Source organism: Phyllostomus hastatus, unplaced genomic scaffold (genome assembly GCF_019186645.2).
Source record: "Phyllostomus hastatus isolate PE091 unplaced genomic scaffold, TTU_PhHast_1.1 phas_scaffold_46, whole genome shotgun sequence".
NCBI lineage: Eukaryota > Metazoa > Chordata > Mammalia > Chiroptera > Phyllostomidae > Phyllostomus > Phyllostomus hastatus.
The window spans coordinates 27,877,691-27,902,736 of NW_025334032.1; the positions used below are offsets into that span (position 1 = coordinate 27,877,691).

The following is a 25,046-nucleotide window of genomic DNA, read 5'->3' on the forward strand; positions in this document are numbered from 1 at the left end:
TTGCTTGCTTGTTTGTTTTGTTGATTAAGTTCCACTAATAGGTGATATCATGTGGTATTTGTCTTTCTAATTTTTATTTATCTTTAATATTTAATATATATTTTAATACACAGAGGTTTTCCTTTTGATCAATTTGTAAGATAAATTTTAGGGGATTGTGATTTGTCTTGTGCAAAGTCTGCACATTAATTAGGACAAAAAGAATCCTTAGCAAAATTTGGTCTATTGTTGAGGTATATGCCATGTAGCTACATTTTTAAATAAACTTTTTTATTTTAAGATAATTATAGAAGCACATTTAGTGTAAGAAATAATATGCACAGATTGTGTGCATCATTTACCCAGTTTTTCCAAGGGTTATCATCTTGCAAAACTATAATGCAAAATCACAAACAGGATGTTGACCTTGATCCAGTCCAGAGGCAGAACACTCCCATCACCATGAAGACCCCTCAGGTTGCCCTTTCAGGTCCACAGCCCCTCTCTCCCAGTGGGATCGTTTCCCTCACCCCTAACAACCACTGACTGGCGTTCATGTCTGTAGTTTTATCATTTCAAGAATGTTATAAATGGAATGTAGTATGTGACCTTTGGGTTTGACTTTTTCACACAGCATGTATTTTTCTGAAGATTTATTCAAGTTGCTCTGTGTACTAATAGCTTATTCTTTAAATTCTTTTCTAAGTAGACAATCATGCATTTTCCTTTCCTTCCTTGCTTTTATTTCCCATTCTTGTCTTATCGCACTGGGTAGACCTTCCAGCACTGTGTTGAATAAGAGCATTGCATAAGGAGATTTCTTTGCATTTTTCCTGAACCCAGGAAATCATTCAGTCCTTCATCATTAAAGATAATGTTAGTTTTAAGGTTTTTATAAGTGTTCCTTACCAAGTTGAGGAAGTTTGCCTCTATTCCTATTTTTGTTTTATTTACTTACTTTAAATTTATTTTTAATTACAGCTGATTTACAATATTTTATTAATTTCAGGTGTACAGACTAGCGATGAGAGATTTATATACCTTTTATGATGATAACCTTGATAAATCTAGTATCCATCTGGCACCATACACAGATATTACAGTATTATTGACTATATTCCCAATGCTGTACTTTACAGCACCAAAATTATTTTTATAACTGCCAATTTGTACTTAATTTCTTTTATCTCCCCCCACCCATTCTGCTTCCTGGTGACCATTGGTCTGATCTCAGCACCAACAAATTTGTTTCTGTTTTGTGTATTTATTTTGTTTTTTTAAATTCCACATATAAGTGAAATCATATGGTATTTTTCTTTGTGTGACTTATTTCAATTAGTGTTATACTCTCTAGGTCTGTGCCTCTATTCTTATTTTTTCTGAGTTTTTATCATAAACGAGTGTTGAATTTTCTCAGATGCTTTTTCTGCATTGATTAAAGTGATCATGTGGTGTTGCTGAGTTCTTCCACATTCTTACCGGCTTTCCTGTCCAGTTATTCTATCAATTGTTGGGTGAGAAGTGATGAAGTTTTTGACTATAATGAGTGGATTTTTATTTATCCTTTCGTATCTATCAGGTTTGCTTCATGTGTTTTTAACTGTTTTTGTTGCTGTTGTTGTTGTTGTTGCACATTCTTTTATAATTGCCATGTCTTCTGAGCAGACTGACAGTTTTGCTATTATATACTGTCCCTTTCTGTTTCTGGTAATTGTCTTTGTACTGAAGTTTACTTCAATATTAGTGTAGCCTTTCCTGCTTTATTTTGATTAACGTTTTCATGCTATATCCTTTTCTTTTCCTTTACTTTCAACCTGACTATATTATTCTCTGTGAAGTGAGTTGCTTTTAAACAGCATATAGTGGATCACGGTTTTTAATTCATTTTGCCAATGTTAGTCTTTAAGTGGTTGCTTTAGTTATTATATTTTATGTACATAATTTATCATACTCTACCAGTGTGTCACATTACTAGATATTTCATGTTCTTTTATCCTCCCTCATCTATAACATAATTCTGTTAAATCTTACCTCTATACACACTTAGAACCATACCAGACAGTGCTATTATTTTTATTTTGATATCAGTCATCATTTAGAAAATTCAAGAGAAGTTAAACCTTTTGTATTTAGCCAAAATTTTGCTTACCACCTTCTTTCTTTACTGAAATTCCATGATTCCTTCCATTGTCATTGTCATTTCCTTTGCATTCAGAGAACTTCAATTAACCTTCTTTTATGGCACATATGTTGGTGACAAATTCTTAATTTTCCTTAATCTGCAAATGTTTTCATTTTCCCTTTATTCTTGAAGAATACTTTTACTGGGTATAGGATTCTGTATTGGCAGTTGATTTGTTTTAGCACTTGAAAAAATATTGTGTCGCTTCCTTGTCCTCTCCTTGGTTTCTGATGAAAAATTTACTGTCACTGAAATTGTTTCCTCCTATAAGTAGTGCATGTTTTTTTTTTCTGGCTGCTTTCCATATTTAGTGTTCAGAAGTTTAATTATGATGCATCCTGGCAAGAATTTCTTTGACTTGTCCTATTTGGGGTTTTCCTAGTTTCTTGAATCTGTAGGTTTAAGTCTCTTGCAAAATGTGAAAAGTTTTCAGTCATTATTTCTTTGAATATTTTTTCAATTTCTCCCCCTTTTCTCATCTCTTTCCAGTAATCCAATGATATGAGTATTAGATCTTTTAGTATAATTCTACAAGTACAAGGCTCTGTTCATTTTTCCAGTCTATTTTCACTCTCTTTTTCAGATTGAATAATTACTATTGTTCTATCTTCATGTACACCAACACTTTCCTCTGTCTCTTTTGTTCTGCTATTGAATCCATCCACTGAACTTCGCATTTCAGTTATTGTAGTTTTCAGTTCTAAATTTTCTATTTGATTATTCTTTATATCTTTTGTTTCTTTTCTGAGACTGTATTTTTTCACTTGTTTCAAACATATTTATAATTGCTTGCTGTAGCATTTTTACCATGGTACCTTAAAAGCCTTGTCAGATAACTCTTACATGTTTGTCTTCTCAATATTGATTGTCATTTTTCACTCAGCTTGAAAACTTTCTCATTCACAGTATGCCTAGTAATTTTTAATTTAATCATGGACATTTTATATCATGAGACTCTGATTTTTATTTAAACCTTTATTTCAGCTAGCTTGTCTAATATTGCTCTTGTAGCAGATGGTGAAGCACCCCTAGTTACTACAATGTGGAGACAGAAGTCCAGGTTGCCACTCAGCCTTGCTTACTCCCATGGTGGTGGGCTCCTTGTCAGTGCAAGGCACACTTCAAGTCCAGTTCTACCCATTGTCTCCACTGACACCATGGTGGAGGGGGCCCTATTACTAGAGGGTGATGGTGAATGTCCTGACTTTCCATTAGGCTTATTCTACCACCACCCGCAAGTAGGGGAAGAAGTGCTTCATTAATGCTGGGTAGGTGCTGAAGTCCAGCCTTCCCACCTGGTCTCCCCTAACACTGCAGATAGGGCCTCTTTACATTTCTGTGGGAATAATAGTGCACCATCCTTCTTTGACATAACTTCTATAGGGATGTGGGGGCCCTTTGTTGCAACTTCTTGGAGGGGAAGTCTAGCCTTTCCACTTAGTCTGTACTGACATTGGTGGAACCATTATTTTGTTGTCCTTTGGCTGGAGTAGATTATCTAAGTCTGCACTTTCCAGGCTTCCTCTATCCTGATGCTTGGCTACAGACAGCAGACTTTTGTTGGGGATGGATATCCTGGGTTATGCACTTGGCATTCCCAGGTTGCCAACTTCTTTAGCCCCAAGAGTGGGATATAAGAAGGAAAAACAAAGAAACAAAAATCAACCAAAAACCTCTACTAATGCAACTTATATTCTTCCTTAGGACTTGAGATTCTGAGCCTATCTGCCTTTTTCTATCTTTCAGAGTCTTCCTATTTTGTTTTATATATAGTGTCCAGGATTTTTAGTTACAGAAGAAAGAACAAGAAGAAGTGTCTCTGCTTCATATTCCCTGAAGTGGAAGTCCTTAAATATTCTTTTCTTTCTGTTCATTTGCAGGTTTGTTTTTTTTGTACGTGACACATAGTTCTTGTTATGCTCATTCTTAAGCTTATAGTTATTTATATAGTTACTATTTCTAAGTTGAGTCTCTTTAGGGTCTAGAACACTCGAATTTCTCTGAAATTTCAGGAAGCGTTCCAAAAAGCACATATATGTATGAAAAACACTGCAGAAAGAATTACATTTTACTACTAAATGGGGCTTTGATTATACAACCCTATGTAACTTGGTGATCTGGTGAATTGGCTTGAATGCATGTGGAATTTTAAAATCATGATTGCCCAATCATGGCTTCATTAACCTTACGGTAAAGGCACAGACCCTGGAATCAGACAATGTGGCTTCTCCATTTTTGGCTGGGTGACCATGAGAAAGTTACTGAATTGTTTCAGTAACTCTGTTTGTTCACCCATAAAATGGGGATATATGAGTACTCCCTGAGAAGAAATCTGTTGTCATAAAATTGTTTTTCTTAATAAGCAAGTTGTCAATTTTCTCTGGTTACTATCCAGATTTTTTTTTTTTGGTCCTCAGTTTTCAGAAGTTTAATTATGATGGAATTCTTTTGTTTATCCTGTTTGGAGTTCTCCCAGGTTCTTGACCCTTTAGAGTTACATCTATAATAGAATTAAGTGTGTTAATATACAAACCCTTTATGATCAATATAAAATTTATATGAGTATCTGCCTCATAAGAGCCATATAAGTGTTAGCCATTAATATTATCAGTACCTCTTTTCTTCAAGGTAGAAACTAAGAAAATAGGAATTAAATATGGGCTTTAGTTAATGATAATGTATCAGCATTAGTTAATTAACAGCAATTAATATACCATACTAAAATAAAACATGAATAATAGAGAAAATTGGCTGTGGGGTTTATAAGGGAACTCTCTGTTAGCTCTGTGTTTTTTTCTGTAAGTCTAAAACCATTCCAAACAAAAAGTTTACTTTAAAACATGCTTGTGGGACAAATGGGTGAATGGCAGGGCCACTCAAAATAGCAAACAAGGGTAGAGATTTTAAATATGTGTGTAAAGAAGAGAATTTTATAGAAAATTTCTTATTCTGGTAGTTTTAAAACATAGACGAATCACTTATTATTTTATTTTTCATTGCAAAACTAGATGCAAAGAGGAGTCAAAGAGTGTGGACAACATGTGGCTAACAGCATTGATTTCAGTTAATAACATAAAATCATAATTAGACTAGGGTCAATGAGCCAAGATATTGGAATTATTTTTCCAATAGAATAATTACCTTAACTCAGGCCAGGGAAATATTTGGGGGGATGTGTGGTTAGAATAGTAAATAGACCCACTGAAATTATTAATCAGTTTATATAGCCATAGCCCCAAACCACAGAATTAACTGGCTTAAATGAGAAAAATCAAACCAGCAAAAAGAGGATCTAATTTATTTTCATAATTGTGTTGATTTGATTACTGAAAAATATATTTTAAATTCATTTTGCTATAGAATCATCATAAAGCAATGCATGTCATACAATTGTTAATTGTTTTTCATAATGTAATTAAATAATATCAACTTTTTACATCTGCAAATATTTCCCAGTAATCTAATGATCATACACTATTTTGTGCTGTTTTTTTCCAAGACATTTTTACTCACTTAATGGTTCATTTTTGCCAATTGAAAGTTATTTTCTCTTTTTTAAAATTACATGTGTTTATTAACAAAATTTAAAAAATATAGAAATTTAAAAAGCTATCCATAATCTCATCCTGTTAACTTTTAAAATATATTTCATATTAATCTTCCTTCATTTCTTTCTTTCTTTCTTTCTTTCTTTCTTTCTTTCTTTCTTTCTTTCTTTCTTTCTTTCTTTCTTTCTTATTGTTGCTCAAGTACAGTTGTCTCTAATTTTCCCCCACCACTTTTCCCTACCCTATCTACTCCCACCTCTCAACCTCAATCCTATCCCTGTTTGGCTTTGTCCATGGGTTCTTTATACATATCCCTTGATGACCCTTCCTCTTCTTTCCCCTGTTATGTCCCTCTCCCTCCTCTCTGGTTACTCTCATTTTGTCTTTATTTCTATGTCTCTGGTTATATTTTGCTTGCTTGTTGATTAGGTTCCACTTATTGGTGAGATTATATGGTATTTGTCTTTCACCACTTGGCTTACTTCACTTAGCATAATGCTCTCCAGTTCCATCCATGCTGTCACAAAGGGTAGGAGCTCCCTCTTTCTTTCTTTCTGCTGTGTAGTATTCTATTGTGTAAGAGTACCATAGTTTTTTGATCCACTTATTTACTGATGGGCACTTAGATTGCTTTCAGCACTTGGCTACTGTAAATTGTGCTGCTATGAACATTGGGGTACATAGGTTCTTTTGAATTGGTGTTTTAGAATTCTTACGGTATAGTCCCATCAGTGGAATTGCTGGATCAAAAGGCAGTTCCATTTGTAGGTTTTGTTTTGTTTTGTTTTGTTTTGTTTTTGAGGAAATTCTGTACTGTTTTCCACAGTGGCTGCACCAGTCTGCATTCCCACCAATGGTGCACTAGAGTTCCCTTTTCTCCAAAACCTTTACAGCACTTGTTTGTTGAATTGTTTATAATGGCCATTCCTACTCATGAGAAGTGGTATTGCATTGTAGTTTTAATTTGCATCTCTCTGATGATTAGAGATACTGAGCATCCTTTCATATATTTATGGGTATGTCCTCCTGTGTATGTCCTCCTTGGAGAAATGCCTGTTCAGGTCCTTTGCCCATTTTTGAATTAAATTGTTTGTCTTCCCGGAGTGGAGTCATGTGAATTCTTTATATATTTTGGAGATCAAACCCTTGTCTGAGATATCACTGACAAATACATTTTCCCATATGGTTGGTTCCCCTTTCATTTTGGTGATGTTTTCTTTAGCCATGCAGAAGCTTTTCATTTTGGTCAAGTCCCATTTGTCCATTCTTTCCTTTATGTCCCTTACTCTAGGAGACATATTGGTGAACATATTGCTGTATGGAATATCTGAGATTTTCCTTGCTATGTTCTCCTCTAGGACTTTTAAGGTGTTGCAACTAAAGTCAAGTCTTTTATCCAGCTTGAGTTTATTTTTGTGTATGGTGTATGTTGGTGATTGAGTTTCATTTTTTGCATGTAGCTGACCAGATGTCCAAACATTATTTGTTGAAAAGGCTATTTTTACTCCATTTCATGCTTCTTCCCCCTTTGTTGAATATTAATTGACCATACAGACTTGGGTTTATTTCTGGACTCTCTATTCTGTTCCATTGATCTATGTGTTTGTTCTTAGGCTAGTACCAGACTGCTTTGATTACTGTGAACTTGTAATATATTTTGATGTCAGGTACGGTGGTCCTTCCTATTTTGTTCTTCTTTCTCAAAATTGCTGTGGCTATTTGGGGTCATTTATGGTTTCATACAAATTTTTGAAATGTTTGTTCTACATCTGTGAAATATGTCATTGGTATTCTAATAGGGATTGCATTGAATCTATAGATTGCTTTGGGTAGTATGGACATTTTGATGATGTTAGTTCTTCCAATCCATGAACATAGTATATACTTCCATTTATTTGTGTCTTCCTTAATTTTTTTCTTCAGTGTTACATAGTTTTCTGAGTACAGGTCTTTTACCTCCTCAGTTAGGTTTGTTCCTAGGTACTTTATTTTTCTTGTTTCTATCTTATTAAGCTTTCTTATTCCTTACTTTTTAACTATAATTGTGACCATATATATATTCTATTTGTGTTCTACTTAACTTACATAAGCATTTTTTCATGCTATTTAAAATTTTTAATAATTAATTTTAAGTACTATGACACATTAAATGAGTAATTATGATTTACTAATGTATTCACCTGTTAGATATTTAGAGTTTTTCTCAGTGCTATTTTATTCACCCATACATGTTTCAATTCCAAGAACAAACTTAATATTTTTTTTTGGTATCTTTGTATGTGATGTGGCTGTAGCAGTGCTATATTTGAAACTTAAGAAAGAAACATCTAGGGTCCAAACATTCAAATATGAAGGTCTAAAATATAAATGTATTTTTAATCTGCCCACTTATTCTGAATCTCATTCATCTCTCTTAGCTTCCTAAAGATTGAGCACATGTCTGGTTAGCTAGATAGTCAGCCCCCTGTATCCACAATTTAATTATCCTCGAATTCAACTAACCACAGATGGAACATATTTGGAAAAAAAAGGTTACATAGCTACTGACAAGTACTACATACTTAGGCATTTGTACTGACTATGTGCAGTCTATTTTTCTTATTATTACCTGAACAATACAGTGTAACAATGATTTATAAAGCATATATGTTATATTAGGTATTATAAGTAACCTAAAGGTTATTTAAAGTATACAGTAGCATATGTACAGGTGACATGCAAACACTAGGCCATTTTATGTAAGGCACTTGAGCCCCCATGGATTTTGGTGTCCACGGGGATCGTGCGACCCATCCCCCAGACACTGCGATGACTGTGTAACAAAGTAGCAGACACACTGCATCCCGGACATCACAAAACAGTTGCCTATGAGACAAGACCTCGGGCTTCAGCCTCACTCTCTCACAGGGTATCAGTCTCATGGGGAAAACAGTTGTCTGAGCAACCGCTAAGCCACACTCATATTGAACATCTGAAACTGAGTCCATGGTGATGTTTGATGGCGCAAGAACAGGCGTGGAAATGAACTCCAAGTCAGGATCACCAATTAGTTTCCTACCAAGCTGATGAACAGGCTTCTCAAAGTTGTAGTTACCTCTGGCAGGCATCTCATATGACTAAAGACTCCTTTTTTTTATTGGAAGACAATGAATGTTGCCTTAATTTTTCAGCATTTCAATATTCACTAATTGCCACATAACACGATGGGGATATCTTCACATATTCTTACCCAGTCTCTATGCCGCTTCAGTGCACCCTTGTAACTCCCAATGCTACGTCAACATTATAATGGAATGCTGGGCTTAGAAATAATAGCCTCTTCTCAGGTCTCCAAGTGTGCAGCTACAGCATTGAATTTAAAAGGTCTACTGCTGGTATGAAACACAGGGTGATGGATTTCAACAAGTGACTATACGCATACTTCTCAATTTCAAGAGTCAAATAACAGTTTGAAAATAGTACAGTTTTACCAGTACTGTCATCACCAACCAATGGATGTTTAAGTAGAACTTGGGGTTCTACTGAATCGTGATGGTTCTTCCAGAAGTCCTTACCTGGCTGAGTCCAAATCTATTGTTGGTTGGTTGGTTGGTTTTTATAAAATCCCAGTGATGGAAATGACAATTCTTAAAATGTCAAATATTGCAGCCTGAGAATGCTGTTGACTTAAAAATGCTAAACTTTATTTTGAATTAAAAACAATTTTCCCATTCACAAATGGAAACCAAAGATTGCATTCATTTATATACAGCATATGTATTGAGAACCTCCTATGTGCTAGATGCTGTCCTAAGTGCTATGAACAATAAAAATTCCCGCATTCATGTAACATACGTTTTTTTAGCCCAGGACTGATGATGCCTCCTGAGACGGAGCTGGAAATGCCAGGAAGATCACTGCTCCTAGAGCAGGCACCCAGGCCAGACACTGGGAACTCCTCACCTTCCCCCTCCGGGTTCACCAAAGCTTAGGTCCAGTGAGAAAATACTGATATACTAGAGCAGGCATGGAGAGCTTCTCAAATGAGAGGGGAAGCTATGGAACAGAGTCTATAGAGGCAGGGCCCAGTGAGCATGGGGCAGATTATGTGCCTGTTAGAAGCAGGGGAGATTGTGGGCCACAGGGAGCAAGGAAATTACTTAAGGAAAAACCACAAAAAGGCAACACCGAGTCGGATATACTCTATAAAAACACTGTCATGTAAGGAGGATAAAAACAAGCTTAGTTTCTACTAAAGATATGATGTAAACCAGAGTTTTAAATCAGAACAAAACCCACGTAGTGCCAGAGTGGAAGCAGAAACCAGAATGCTGTGTGGTGTGGCTGGTTTAGAACTATAAAGTCCCTCGGGTTTTTTGAATTTTGTTTTATTTATCTATTTATTTGGTGGAGGTGGTGGGAGGGGTCACTAGGAACCAGTTTACTTCAGAAACTAAAAACGGGCTGCTGAGATTGAGGAAGGTTTATGGAAAGCTAAGCATTCAATACTGTCAAAGAACGTCTTTTAATCCAATACGATCAATCACCAGTTTTCAAGGGGTGGTACTACGCTGCATCCTGCATTTCAGGAACTAGACACTAGAACCACAGCTTTGGAATTATTCCGACTCCTGTCTGGTTGGGAATAGGAAAGTCATTTGGAAGCCCACCATACAACATTTGGGGAAATACAAAAGGAAGCCTAGAAGAAAAGAAAACAGATTAATTTTGTCCAAGAAGACAGAAAACAGAGGAAGAAAAAAAGAACTAGGGTATCAGACAGAGATGGAATATGTCAGCTTCCAGTCCTTGGAAAGTGAGTCTCTTTCGCATCATGACCTTGAAGATATTACTTGGACAATTCACTACAGTTGCCCTGAAAGAAGACAGGGAAAAGAACAGGTTGTAAAAAGGTGCTTGGGGAAAGATAAGAAAATATGGAGCTTCATATATTCACCCATCATTAGGTACTAGAATTTGGTTAGAATAAAGCAAGATGAATTGTGCAACTGGTTAAATCAAAGGAAATGAAATAAAGAATGGCTTGCTATTTGGTTGCAAGTTTGCCTGTGGAGTTTTGCCAAACTGCATACGTGCATTACCAATGTAATGAATGCCCTTCTACAAGAATACTAGAAGAATCTGTGGATTTGTGCCCACTGAATATGGTTTGGTTTCTGCCCACTATATTTTAACACATCAAGAAATGTTTTTGTTATATGCTAGAGGTATTTTGCCCATTTAGATGAGGACATCTCCAATCAATTTCTCTTCAAATTTGAAATGAAAAACTGTAAGGCATAAATAAACGATTTCTTCTGTGTTATATCAACTGTCTTGCTGATCTAAATATGCATCTTAAAAGTATTAGGCAGTACTTTGGAAAGGTCTATGCCTGTAAAACATTGAGCTGAACAAAAATCTCTCTGATTTCCCACCCAGTGCGGCACCTTTTTAATGGTGATCTCAAACTGGCCGAGATAGGAATGGTTAGCGCCTGGCTGAGCAGCAGCACATGGCTCCAAACATTAGCTGCATGAAGACTGATGTGATCAGTCAATATGATCTGAAACAAGAGTTTTTCTGGATCCTTAAGGCCTCACTGTGACCTCAGTTACAAACACATATACACACACTTTCCAATGACATCAGTCGAAACTTCCTGTGAGCAACTGGGAAAGAGACTTGGGCCCAGAATTCCAAGAAACCCAACCTGAGGTTTTGAACCATACTCATTCTCAGTGCTTTGCAGCTGATTCATTTTTCCAATGAAATTATCATCATCCTTGGTTCCAAAAGCAAACTGAAGGGAGAATTGAATTAGGAAGGAGAAACATTTTGTTAAAAAAAAAAAACCCAACATGACTCTGTGAGAACATTTCACAAAGGCCCAAAAGACATGGAATGCAAAGGTGCAATTCCCAAGATCTGTCAGGTTACCTGGAAACAGATGTTCCATGTAGCCAAGGTAGTGACTGACAGTGAGCAAGGGTCTGGGGATGGAAATAAAGAAACACCAACACCTCCTCTTCCCTTCAGTCTCAGGTTTTCCCCCCTGAAACCAAGGCTTGATTTGCTGTTTGGCTCAAGGAGCAGAAGAGGACAGAGGAAGTCACAGTGCATTTCCATTTCTTGTCGAGTTTCTGGTCCCATGTCAGTAGAGCTGAACCTTGGATGACCTAGCAACATCCCTACAGCGAGCGGTCTGCTTGGCAGAGAGAGGGAAGGGACTCGTGTCGGAGGACAGCCCTCCACAGCTCTCAGCCCCCAAGCTGTCAATCCCCCTGACCCCTGTCAGTACTACAATGGGGAGAACAAGATGCAGAATATTTCCCTTCTCATCAAAAAGACACAATTTGTATGCATGGCAGGTACTGGACAGTGCCTCCTGGGCTGATGTCCAGTCTGGCTATAGTAACTTGTCTGCAAGAAAACAAATAAAAGCTGCCCTGTCACTTGAGTAGTGGGTGGTCTAAGTCCACATACACAACAGCTTCTCCATGACTGACAAATGTCATAATTAGTGCATTACTGGGGCAGTTATATGGTTCACAGTCATCATCTCTGACACACCAGAATGCTTGTATCTACTAGATTATAGATTGCATTCTGATGTAAAATTGTTTAACTGCCAACATTTATCTACTTTCTGAAAACAGATTTCTGAATCACAGGGCGCTAAGAGAATTGTGTGTAGTGTGGGCAGCTGTTTGTCAGAGCAGCCAAGGAGAGAAGTGAGATCTCCCGCTGGCCCTTCCAGGCTTGATGATTAATCTGTGGTAGACACAGCACTTGCATTGGATTGCACACAAGTTGGCATGCAGTCCAGAGAAGTTTTGAACAGATTGTCCCCAGGTCATTCGTGTTCTCAAGTAAGAATTCAACTGAATGTCTTTTGCTAACAAGTAAGAAACGTGATGGGAGCTAAGTTCCTCAAGGTTATAGAGAGATCTGTAGTTATTCCTAGTCCTGCCACCACATCTCAAACAGCCTTGTGTGAAGGCTTCATTTTTCACTGAGGTAGCTTGGAAGTCTTATCTGTGAGAACACCTAAGAAAACCTTCCATTCTGGTGAATTCTGGAGAATTCTGGGTTTGCAAAGAGTATCTGCAGTGTGTTGGGAGGTCTGCTTTCCAACTGAACTCCCACAGCATTTCCTGGAGTTCTGAGCCTTATTTGAAAATAGCACAAGTCAAAGACAGAAGTGTAGACACAGTTTCTTTTTTAAGTGCTAAGCAATATAAGAAATAAAATGTGGGAGGAGAAGCTATAAAGCACTTTGGAAATGAAATATTTAAATCTTGGTGCGATGGAAATATTTAGATTAGAAGACACATAGATGTAGTTCAGATGAGACCTGGAGCAGCAATGCATAAGGCTAGATAAATAAATACAGATGAACGAGATAGCATCACTTAGTGGTGGCACCTGCAGATTCCGAACTCAGACAGACTTGACTTGGAACCCCACTCCTGTCTTTCATTAGATGTTTGGTCTCAGGAACGTTACTGAAGACCTTTTTACCCAGGGTTTCTCATTTATTAAAATAAGAGACTAACAAACCTATCTCATAGATGCTTATAAAGCTTTTCAATGAAATGATGTATGTACACCCTAGGTATGAAGCCTGGAACAGATTAAGTGCTCAATAAATGCTGGTGAAAGTTATATTGAAACAAACTAGTCAGAGCCTGTAGGAAGGTTTCTTCCAGTTGGTCCTGGTTCCCATACGGTAAGCTCGGACCCAAGTGCTGCCGAGACCACTCTCCACAGGCTTTATGATCTCCTGCCTTTGTGGGTTTGTGTTGGAACGTTTTAGAAGTTCTGTCTAGGGATGCTTTAGTGAAAGGCGGAATCAAGTGCATCTAAAAAGGGAAAAGAAAGCACTTCATTGGATTCCTCTCCCGACTACCGCATCCGTTCCTTCAGTAGTTCTTCGGCTTCACCATCTCTAGCACACTGACCATTCCCTGCTCTTTCAATCCTCCTGACTTTTTGTTTCCATTTCTTTTGCCACCTAGGGAAGACCTATGGATCCCTACTTCAAGTGGTTTCTTCTGGTATCTTTTAGGTTTTCTAATCCTCTTCTACAATTTTCTGCCCAGTGAAATCCAGATGAATGTCTTCAAGTCTAGCGGAAGACAGAAGCTGAGGAATATGGGGGAATAATTAAGATGGAAGCCAGATCAGAAGTAGAAAGTCCTCCTAATCTTAGGCAAGAAATGAGGAGTGCCTAAACTACAACAGTGGGACATAAAGCACAAAGATTGGCATTTAAGGACATCAAGAGGGTGGAATTTTAAGAGTGTCTGGCTTTTGCAGGAAGACAGTGGCCAGCCATTCACCAAGGGCAGTGACAGAGAAAGGGTATACTCTGGTAAAAAAGATAGAATTTAGTGTAAGAAATGAGAGTAAATGTACAAAACATCACTTGATTCTGAACATACAAATCATCTGTTTCAAATTAATTGTTAGTTATGCATAAACAGTGATAGTCTGGATTCAAGAATAGGCTTGAAAAGTGAAGAAAGAAATAGTCTTTCTTTCCAAAACTCCACCTCCTTCACAGTGTCTTATTTAGCTTCACCCCTAATTTCCTGAACAAGAAGTCAACTCTCTCTTCTCCTCTAGACTCCCATTTATCAGTTAGAGATCTTACCACTCTCATTTCTGGTTTGGTTGTTTAGAAGACTATGATCTCCCAAAGTAGGTTGTAAGTGATGGGAAAGCAAGGTCCACATCAGATTTCCCTCAGTTTCCTTATTACAGTACATCTAATGCAACACCTAGTATCACTAGCATCTATTACTTTTTGAAGAGTTGTGTGTTTATGAGTGTTCAAGGAACTGCTATGTTTAATATTCCAGTTTTATACAGTGTCTTATGACAATACTTCCTCAGCTAATAAACTAATTTTAAAAGTGCTTTATACTTAGATTACATGTGAACCTTAAAACAAATTAAATCTTATAATTACACAATTTAATGCTTGAAATGTATACTCATTACAAATAAATCAGTGAATTTGATATTGTATTATTAACTGTTAAAGTAGCTTTTTAATCTTAGTTTTTGATTCTCAAATCCTACACAGTAAGAAATAAATTGATCCATGTTGTTGCATATATTGATTATTCTTTCATTGTTACTGTTCAATAGTATTCTACTATGTGGATATACCACAATGTTTATATTTTCTTGTTGATCAATATTTGGGTTTCTTTTCAGTTTTGAGATATTAAAATGAAGCTACTATGAATATTAATATACCCAAAAAAAGATTTGAAGTCCATACAAAGCCCCCAAATAGAGCTTTTCAGGAGTCCAGGAGAGAGTTGTAGGGTACACAGGTGACTTGGGAGTCGTCAGCATGGAAGCAGTAACTGGAGCCAGATGTTTAATTAACCTCCAAAGGGAGAATGTGTTGAGAAGGAAAAGGAGAGACCCAAGGATCAGAAAAGAAAAATCCAATAAGAAAATGTGTCAAGATACCAAGGGGAAAAAAAGAATCAAAAACTGAGTAACAATCAGAAACAAATGCTACCGAGAGGTCAAAAAAGATAAGTAGAGAAAATGTCTTCGGGACTAACTGTTGACTCAGGGATAGTATACAATCATATTTAGGGGTAGAACCCAGGTATGCAACAGTTCAAAAGTGAATATAATGTGATAAAATGGAGAAATCTTAGCAATTGCTATGCAGTAAGTTTGGCTATAAAGGAAACAAGTGTAGTAAGAAGACAGTGCATGGATGAGGCAGTATTTTAAAGGTGCAACCAATTTGAGTATGTTTAGACATCCAGGGGAAAGAATTTGAAGAGACGGAGAGATGGAAACTGTAGATGAGGAAATGGAGGGAGTGAGGACTCTGAGGGGTGGGCGAGGATGAGAGCCAGAAAACAGGTAGTGAGATTATTTAAGATTGAAAAACGTTTCTCTGTTGCTTTGATTTGAAGGGTAGGGATTGAGGATCAAAACCGTTGCAGGCACGTAGGCTGGTAGGATCTGGATTGGGAGCAGGAGTGGTTGGAATTTCTTCCCAATGGTATCTATCTCTAGTGTCAGATATTTTAATGATGTGAAGAGAGAAAGCCGAGGCCCACAGCCGAAAGAGACTCAGACAGGGAAAAAGGACAGTGAAGGTGAGGATCCAGCAAAGACTGGCCACTGCAGACGTGTGATATCAGATTCTCAACACCTCCTTCAGGAAAGAATCATCTGAGGAAGTTTAACAAGTACATATTCTCAGTTTCCCACCCAAGGAATGCTGATTTAATTTCTCTGGGCAGAGCTTTATTTTGAAATAATGCATAGAATCCTTGGGTGATTCCACGTACTGCCAGAGTCCCGAGTACTGCTCTGATCCCTTTGGCTTTGTGAGTTCTGCACCAGCAGAGCTCAGCAGTCCAGGTCCGAGTTGGAGAAGGCAGATGGTTGCATTGACCGGGGTTGGAGCTTTGCTGGGCACATTCAGAGGAAGGGCGAGGGAAAGATACTGAAGGGAAAGCCCACTGAGTCTAGGCCAGGGTGACGAAAGGGAGATATGCGGTGATAAAAAGACAGAAAGAAAATAGAGTAGCTAAGGAGTGGTAAACACCTGTGGAGAGAGGAAAGGGGTGATTGAACTGGACACAATGAAGAAAGCAGCATTTCTTTCAGCTTTTTCTATGATCTAAATACACTCTTCAAAGAACATGGCCTCAAGAATATTCTTAACACATTTCAGCACAAAACTACGAAAGAAATAGAAAATAGAGTTTTTAAAGAACCAGCTATAGACTGGTACTTAAGATACAGAGGAGCAGAAAGCATAGATGTTGGGAATGAATTTTCCATTCATTTTTTTAAATTTCCATTTTTTAAAAAGAGATATGTGTAATCTCTAACTCCTCATGTATTGGTCTAAATTTATTAGTAACTAAGAATATTTAGCAACTAAGAAAGTAATTAGAATCTTCAATTTTAGTGGGTATTAGTGAGTCATAAGATTTTGAGATAATCTCTTCTCTGGAAACACAGATATGACAAATGCTTTTCTCTAAAGAAAGAATGTGATTAATGGAATTCAGAGACCCTGGCTATATTATTATTAAGCTATTAGAATGATCTTAAGTCATCTGCATGTGCTATAAGGTTTTAAATAATAGAAGCCCCAGAATGAAGTGAATGATAAGGCACCAATAGACCTCAGGACAAAACCCATTTACTCTACAGTTCTTTAAGATTCTAAAAAAAAAGGTGAACTATTCCTAAGAGATGAAGTGACATAAAGATGGAGAGAATGCAGTCCAGGCCCTCAGACCCCGCAGCAACACAAAATGAAGCCTTGATAACAGCCCAAGAGAAAGCAAGACGAGTTTAAAACACTGAGCATTATTCACTGGAAGTTCTTTTCCATTGTTCTCACTCATTAAAACGGGCCCTGTTTTGTCTTCCTCTGAGACTGTTTGAATTGTAGATTCTGGTGTCCTTTGACCTTTGTTCTCTGATAAACGTTGGGCAAAAAACACATGCCCCGTGCTACTGTGGACCTGAGATTTGAGACTCGTGATAGTTCTCGGGGCACTTCCTGCCCTGTGCTGGAAAAGGAAGACGACTGTTCGAACTGACCAGGAGGCAAAATATTTCCACGGTTAGTCATTAATTTTTACTAAGAGACATCAATGAACTGCAAGCTTTTTTAGACTGGAGGAATTTTGAAACAAATCCTGTTTACCTTCCCCATCCAGCCGCCGGGACAGAAGGAAACATCTCGTGGGCTTGGTTCCCATCAGCACACGTCCACCAGCCCGGCTTCTGGAAAGGAGCAGTGCTTCTGCATGTTCTTCCCCAAAACATGGTGCCCTGGGAACGGACTCTGAAGTACATCAGGTGACAAATTAGAGAGTGGGGTAGAGGTTTGCTTTTAACTTTTCTTCACCCTACATTTCTCTCCGGGACTCCTTTCTTCCTTCTTGCAAATGAAGGACTATAACTGTAGGCGTTTATGATTTAGAGCTCTCTTTAATTTGAACAGTTTTATAATGGTGGTAGTTTAAAATGATTGAGATTTGTACTCCTGGTTTTCTCCCCCAGCAGGCACTTTCTCGGTGTCTTGGTAAATTTATGGTGTTGCTCTCTGCTAACTGGCTGGCTTGCGTTGTGTTCACGTTACCCTGCGCACTCCTCCTCATGACTGAAATACATAAAAGCTAAAATACGGCTCGAGAAATTTCAATGGAAGAGGGTTTTTGAGCACAGAATGCGAAGTCTTTCTTGTTCTTGGGGGTCTGTTGACCTAGAAAAAACAGATCTGAGAGCAATAATGCTTCTTACTTCTAGTACTAGGCACCCAGGGGAGCTGAGCCGTGAGCTCCATGTGGGAGGAGGGCACAGGCTAGGATCCGGGCTGGTACGCCTCACTGCACCCCAGCACAGGAGGTGAGGCAATGGTGAGGTAACACAGAATGACAGGAAGTCAGACAGTGTCACCTGTGTGACTAGGTCTCTGCAGAGAAGGAAACAGAACTCTCCCTTCTATGCTCTAGTGGGTCAGACACACAGAGGAAAGGTAGGTTGGATAGATCAAATGTTACTATGCCCAAGAAGCGAACACAAAAGTAAGAGGATAGTATGTTTCATTCCTAGGTAGCTGCCAGAAACACTTTTCGGTGTAATCACCTCCTAACTCAGTCTAGGTAATTGGCAACTTTTTTCGGTTTTGCCAGAGAAAAAAATGATTTTAATAAGGAACCCAGGCAATCCAATTAAAATTTGCTATTTTTCAAATGTCCATTTCATCCTTGAACTGCTATCTTCATAAGACTTAGTTAAGTTGTTGAATCACGTGGAAGGAGGGGCGTGAACCACACAACTGTGTGCCTTGTTCATAGAGTTCTCCTGGTGCAGCCCTTGTGATGGATGGCAGGAACCAGAGGACAAATTCTGTTATTTAAGAGTGGGGACAGCTACACATCTATTAGAGCAGCTAAAGCGAAAAACAGTGACAATTCCAAATGCTGGCAAGGATGCAAAGGAAGTATGAGGGGGTGTGCCCCAAACCCCAGAATTTATTTATAAAAAATGTGTATTTATTCTCACATGTTTAAACTTCAGTCAGCTTCATAGTACTCCATTTGCTACAATATACCTATCAAGCTGTTTTTTCCACTGCTCAAAACAATTTTTGAACAATAGATTTTGATGCCTTTTAGTGCTCATGCTGGTTTTTATTTCATCTCTTCCACATCGGCAAAATGTTTCCCTTTGAGGACTTTCTCATCTGGTGGAACAAAAAAAAGTCACCTGGGGAGAGATCGGGTGAACAGGGAGGATGGGGCATGGAGGTCATGCAATTTTGGGTCAAAAACTGCCGAACACTCAGTGCAGAGTGGACAGGTGCACTCGTAAATCACCCTCCATGAAATGGGCAAGTGCATTATAAAGAGCCTTAAAAAAATTCCCTGAAGCCTGATGCAGCCTCTCACAACAATGCCAGCTGGTACACTGATACAGATGGGTTCCTAAAACACTCACCTAGTAGTACGAGCCTGTACTACAAGGGGCCCACCCTCCAGAAGATAATTCTAGGTTTGTCTGGTCCCCTGCCTGGTACATCTTGCATACATTCCTGGTGGGGATGTAAAATGTACAGCTGCTCTGGAAGTTAGTTTGGCAATTCCTTAAAAAATTAAATATGCAGGAATCATGTGATTCAGCAGTCACACTCCTGGGTATTTATTTCAGAGACATGAAAACATATATCCACACAAAGATCGATTAACACATGTTCATAGCAGTTTTATTGGTAATAGGCAAAAACTGGAAACAACCAAATGTCCTTCAATGTAAGAATAACTATTGCCCTGGCTGGCGTAGCTCAGTGGATTGAGCGCGGGCTGGGAACCAAAGTGTCCCAGGTTCGATTCCCAGCCAGGGTACATTCCTGGGTTGCAGGCCATAAACCCCAGCAACCGCACATCGATGTTTCTCTCTCTCTCTCTATCGCCCTCCCTTCCCTCTCTAAAAATAAATAAATAAAATATTAAAAAAAAAGAAAAAAAAAGTACATGACTTCTTAAAAAAAAAAGAATAACTAAACAAATTGTGGCATATCTATATGATGGAATACTACTCAGCAACAACAAGGAATGAACCATTAACACACACCACAACTTGTGTAGGTCTCAAGGGAATTCTGCTCAGTGGAAAAACCAATCTCAGAAGGTCACATACAGTATGATTCCACTTATATAACATTCTCAAAACGATGAAATGAAAGGGGATAAGAGCGAAGTGGTGATTGCCCGGTTAGAGATGGGGTGGAGTGAAGGGGGGAATGGATGTGGTTATAAAAGGGTAACACAGGGGAGGTGTTTTTGTTGTGATAGTTCTGTCCTGACTGTGGTGCTGGCCACATGGTTCTAAACACGTGATACAATTGCAGAGGCCTGTGTGCACACACACGCATGTGCACGCAGACACAACTGCTGAGCTCTGAACGAGGTATGTAAATAGTCACAGTGTCCATGTCCACTTTGAGGATGTGTTGTAGTTAATGTAAGGTGTCTCCACTGAGGAAAATTGGGTTAAAAAAACATGGAGCTACTCTAATATTTTGGGAACTTTCTGTGAACCGAGAGACCTTTTAAAATAAAAAGTTTTTAAAAATAAAGTGTATGGTGAAAATGGGGCCACCCTTTGAAAAAATGTCTGAAATATACGATCGACTTTATTTCATGGAGATAACAAAGCCAGAGTGACCACTGGTGGATATATGACGACTATAAAGATAGGAATCCTTCCTCTACATGAACTAATTGTTTTGTATGCACAGTCTATTTCATATTTCTGGAAGCTAAGTAACCTGATTCAGTGTGTTTACTAACACTTTCTTCTAATTGTGAAACATCTGTTTTTCTTAATGAAAAATGTTCCAGAAAACCAGGCAACGGCATATATTGCTGCACAGTGTCAAGATGCTATTCTCTGCTTTGTACCCTTACCACATGTCCATCCTAAAGACATGCAGCACTTGATAACAGCCACTGGGGGGCAGACTTCCACATGGCACTGACTGACCAGGTAACTTCACACCCAGCCAAGTGCAGAAGCCCAGGCCTGCAGGTTAATCAAACTCAAACCGTCCTTCCCACTTGTAAGAGCTCACCAAAGCACACAGAAATATTTAGGTTCATGGTCATTAGCTAGCTCGGAACACAAACATAACCAGGGACTGTGGGAGACACACCAGAGTAGCTTTATGTCCGTCCTGGTTAAAGGCGTCATTGTTAACAAGGCATTCAGCCAACAGCTGGTGTTTTGCCTAACTTCTGTGTAGGATGTTGTCTTCTTTCCTACAACCTGGGCAGGAGAAACCCTGCCCTGAGCCCTGCACCTGGAAGTGCCACGTTGGTCCTTGTTCTGCTGTGCCCCTCACCATGGGATGAGAATCCCCATTCTTTTTTAAGTGGCCAAAGCACCCTAGATGTTTCCCAATAGTTAAACATCACAAAGTGAAATTTTGAACAATGATGACCAGAAGATTGTTCTAAAAAAGGCCTTAGCAAAGAAGAGATATAAGTTTCCTAGGGTGATGGCTGATGGAATGAGTTTTAAAAGGGGGACTATTATGAATCCCAGGAGATAAAAGAGAGGAGAAATAAACCAGGATTTGCATTGCCAGACTCTAGAAACTGGTTTTGAATTCTTTGAGTTCGAACAATGCACCCATGCATCTGATTTCTGGGGCATGACACAAAAACGCCAATGGTTGAGCTTCTGCAACATGATGCCCCTCACCAGCAGGCTCCCTACGCCAATACTAAGCTTGAGGATCCTAAACAGATGCCAGTTCTCACCAGCCATTCCTCTGAAGATCCAGGTGGGTGAATCCCAAGGGCCCTACTGTGTCGCAGCCTTTAGAGAACCAGTCACTCAAAGACCCTCATGCAGGGAGAAGAGATTGAGTCTTTCCAGGGACTGGAGGAGGGCTTCCCAAGTGGTCAACTTCAGCAATTCGGCACGACGTGGTTGGTCAAGGGGCTTCAACGATTGCAACTCTTTCCTCTGTTTGCTAACTAGCGTTCTCCTGTGGGGCATACATGTCACAGATGTGGTTCCAGAGATTGATAGCCTCTGTTCTCCCCCTTTGACCATCTAATTTTGTTTGTACCAGGGTTTCCAAGACTCCCGCGTGTCTCCTTTGCATACTTTCATGCTGTTGCTTTGCACGGTGGGTCTCGATGTCATCACTTAGGACTGAAGAGCACGAAGCTAACAGCCCAGCACAGATTAAAAGGACTTTTCCTGAGATCATTGCCTTGGAAACCTGGGCAGCAGGATACACAGCTTGCATCAAATGGCAGTAAATACGGTCGTGCTCTGAGTGCAGCAATAACAATTAAACCCATCAGCTTTCACTGAGGTTGAGAAAACAAAAGACGTTCCAGTTTACAGTGGCCCCGTGCCAGGAGACTGCCGAGACTGGAGGGAAATCAGACGGCAGACTGAAGAATGCTATCTTCTGAGAAGAATGTGCGAATGAACATTTCAGGAACAGCGGCTTTCTCAAGGTTTCTTCCAGAGAGTTAATCAGCCAGGACTTCAGAGTGTGACTGGTCAGGTACCTATTCCCTGGCAGGTGCGAGGAAGAGGAAAACAAGATCTCCCCCGAGCCAATTTAGAGGAAATAAGATCTGAGGTTATGTGCTGGCTGCTAACTTTTCTAGTAGCCATACATTAGCTTGTTATTGATGAGGGATTGAAATATCACCTAGACCTGTGAGGCTATCAGTACAGCTAATGGAGGAGGCAAGGACAAAAGAAAAATGTTGTTCTGAAAATGAACGTAGGGTTTTCTGGCCTATTACAAGATTTAAATAGATGTTCCTTGCCGCTGGCAAAAAAATGTTAATTTGAAGTCTCAGGTCCAATGAGTTAGCATCAATCTCCTCTTCGGTCACGTCTTTTGAGCCAAGTTCCAGCTCTAAATGTTCTTTTGGAAGTTCAGGTAAAAGATGATGATTCTCAGTAACATATTTATCCAGCCAAGTTCTCAGCTGCATAAGCAGGTATGATGGAGTCAAATTCGTGTGTAGCAGGAAGAGGAAAAAGCCACTCTGTCAAAACCTACAGTGTTTGAAGTCGAACACTGAGTTGTTAGGTTTGAAAACTCATTTTTGTATTCCCCTGCCGTGAGGGAGGTCAGTGCTTCAATTTCTGGCACAGAGTCTCCCGTCTCGTGCTAACAGTCGTTCAGTGTTTTTGAGGTCGCCAGTGAGTGGCTGGGATGTGGCAACGTGGTGCAAGGTGGTGAATTCAGACTGGGGCTTTACTTCCAGAGCTACAGAGTGTAATTCCTGCTGCTGGTACTTTTAACATCATGCACGGGCTACTCAGACTTCTGATACTTAGTTCCAATCTGTAAATGGAAAGACTCATACTCATTCCGAGGGTTTTTATGAGAATTAGGGAGAACATAAGACTTGCACACAGTAGGTGTTCTGTGATGGTAGCTGCTATCCCCTGAGCACATTGAATATGCACCCTTGAAAAGTGCTCTGGCTTGAACATGTATTCTGGGAGGTTATACCAGGGAACATCTCAGGCCATGAACTGAATTTGCTGGGATTCATTTCTGAAACCTCAGAAGTGCCAGCAGTCCCATTTTTTCCCTGATGGTGTTCTCTCTGAACTCTCTTAGCCAGGAGTACGCGTTTCCTTTTCACAAGTGCTGTTTTCTCTTCAAGCAGGGACTACTTCAGAAGCATCGGGAAGCAGACAGCAAGTGGAAGCTGAAATTGAAGTCCTGGGAGATTTCTGAAAATATTACGAGCTTACAATATTCATTTATTTTTTAAATGGCACATACCTACTTATCATAGGGACTGTGGTTGGTTTTCTTATCTGCCTCTTTCTAGCATGACCCTGTCCTTCCCTCCCCCTCACTGCCATGGAAACTGATGTGACTTTGAAACGGATTTGTGCCATTTCTCTTCTGGTTCGACGTCACGCAGCCTTTGTGGAGAATTAGAGGTAACTTCAATTCACCTCTCATTCCTCACTTTTTGTCCTCCAAACTTGATAACGGCTTCCTTCCTAGGAAAGATAAAATTCCAGAGCCTCTCCTCCCATTGAACTTCATTCTCCTTTCACTTCTGAGTACTGAACCACCTCATAATTCTAATTCTTCACATGAAGTTCTCCTAGTAGACTTCCTGTCCTTTTTCAGTTGTTCTCATGGATAAGAAGATGAAATGTGAGTTGGAAGATAATATTATAAAGTCCATTTTCATCTGAATGAACAAGCCACCAAAAGAGTTCTAATTAAGGCTTCATGATCAGGCTGGGGAAAAATGGGTACATATATATATATATATATATATATATATATATATATAAATTTATATATATATAAATATATATATATATTTATTTATGGAGAGAGAGAGAGATCTTTAGTGGGGGCCACATGACTCTGGCCTTAATCTTGTCTTGTGTAGAATGTTTCAACAGACACAAAGAAGATAACACATTTTCTGATGAGCCAAAATGTGTAGAGATAATTAAAATGAAAATCGAAAGAAGAAAACGCCAAATTATTTCAACATATTAGAGTTATGGACTAATGCCAGTAGAACAGAACTTAATGGGAATGAATGCACAAATCCTGTATTTGATATTTAAAAAGACTATATTATGAGAAAGTAATAAAAAGTTTGAAAAACCCCACAGTGGTGGTGACATGGTTGCCAAAGGGACCTCGAAGCTAACGGACAGACCTCCCAGTGGCTAAAGGGGGAACAACTGGAGCAACATGATAAATACATAGCATCATGTTATAACCCAAAGTGCAGGACAAACATCCACAAGCTCATACTAATATAAATAAATGATTGCATAAGTGAATAATGACTTTTTATTATATATTGAATAATACAGAACAGAAATCTGTGTAGGAGAATTTTGAGTAACTTACGTAGACTCTCTGCCCTTGAGGAGGTGGAATGTAACTCTCGTCTCTTTAAGTGTGGTGGTGCATAGTGACTTTTTCCGAGCGTACACCAGGAAACGGAGACAGCAAAGGGTAACTTTGTGGAGGAGAAACCCGACAGCACCAGCTCAGCCAGGTGATCACGGTCAACAACAACACTGATAAATCATGCCGATGGTGTGTACCCTTGAGATTTGTGATGAGGATGTCACTTTACCTCTATGAACTTCTTCCCCAGAACATACAACACAAGTGCAGTCATGAGAAAAGCATCCCAATGGCGACAAGTAACTACCATTCCAGTACCATACAGTGCGTTTTCACCGCCCTAAAAGCCTCTCGGCCCCACCTAGTCATCTCCCCGCCATAGCCCGGGTGCTGGCAA

At 39.0% G+C, this 25,046-nt stretch overlaps 1 long non-coding RNA gene across 2 annotated transcripts; it reads left to right on the forward strand.

The window, feature by feature from the left end:
* The first annotated feature begins 17,224 nt into the window (after positions 1 to 17,224).
* LOC123807389 lies at positions 17,225 to 24,019 on the forward strand. Of its 2 annotated transcripts, none has more exons than XR_006783639.1 (4): positions 17,225 to 17,320; positions 17,418 to 17,559; positions 20,607 to 20,751; positions 23,418 to 24,019. It is a non-coding gene; the product is annotated as an uncharacterized LOC123807389 (long non-coding RNA). The 2 variants fall into 2 exon arrangements; XR_006783640.1 differs by having other exon boundaries at positions 23,421 to 24,019.
* Positions 24,020 to 25,046: the final 1,027 nt, after the last annotated feature.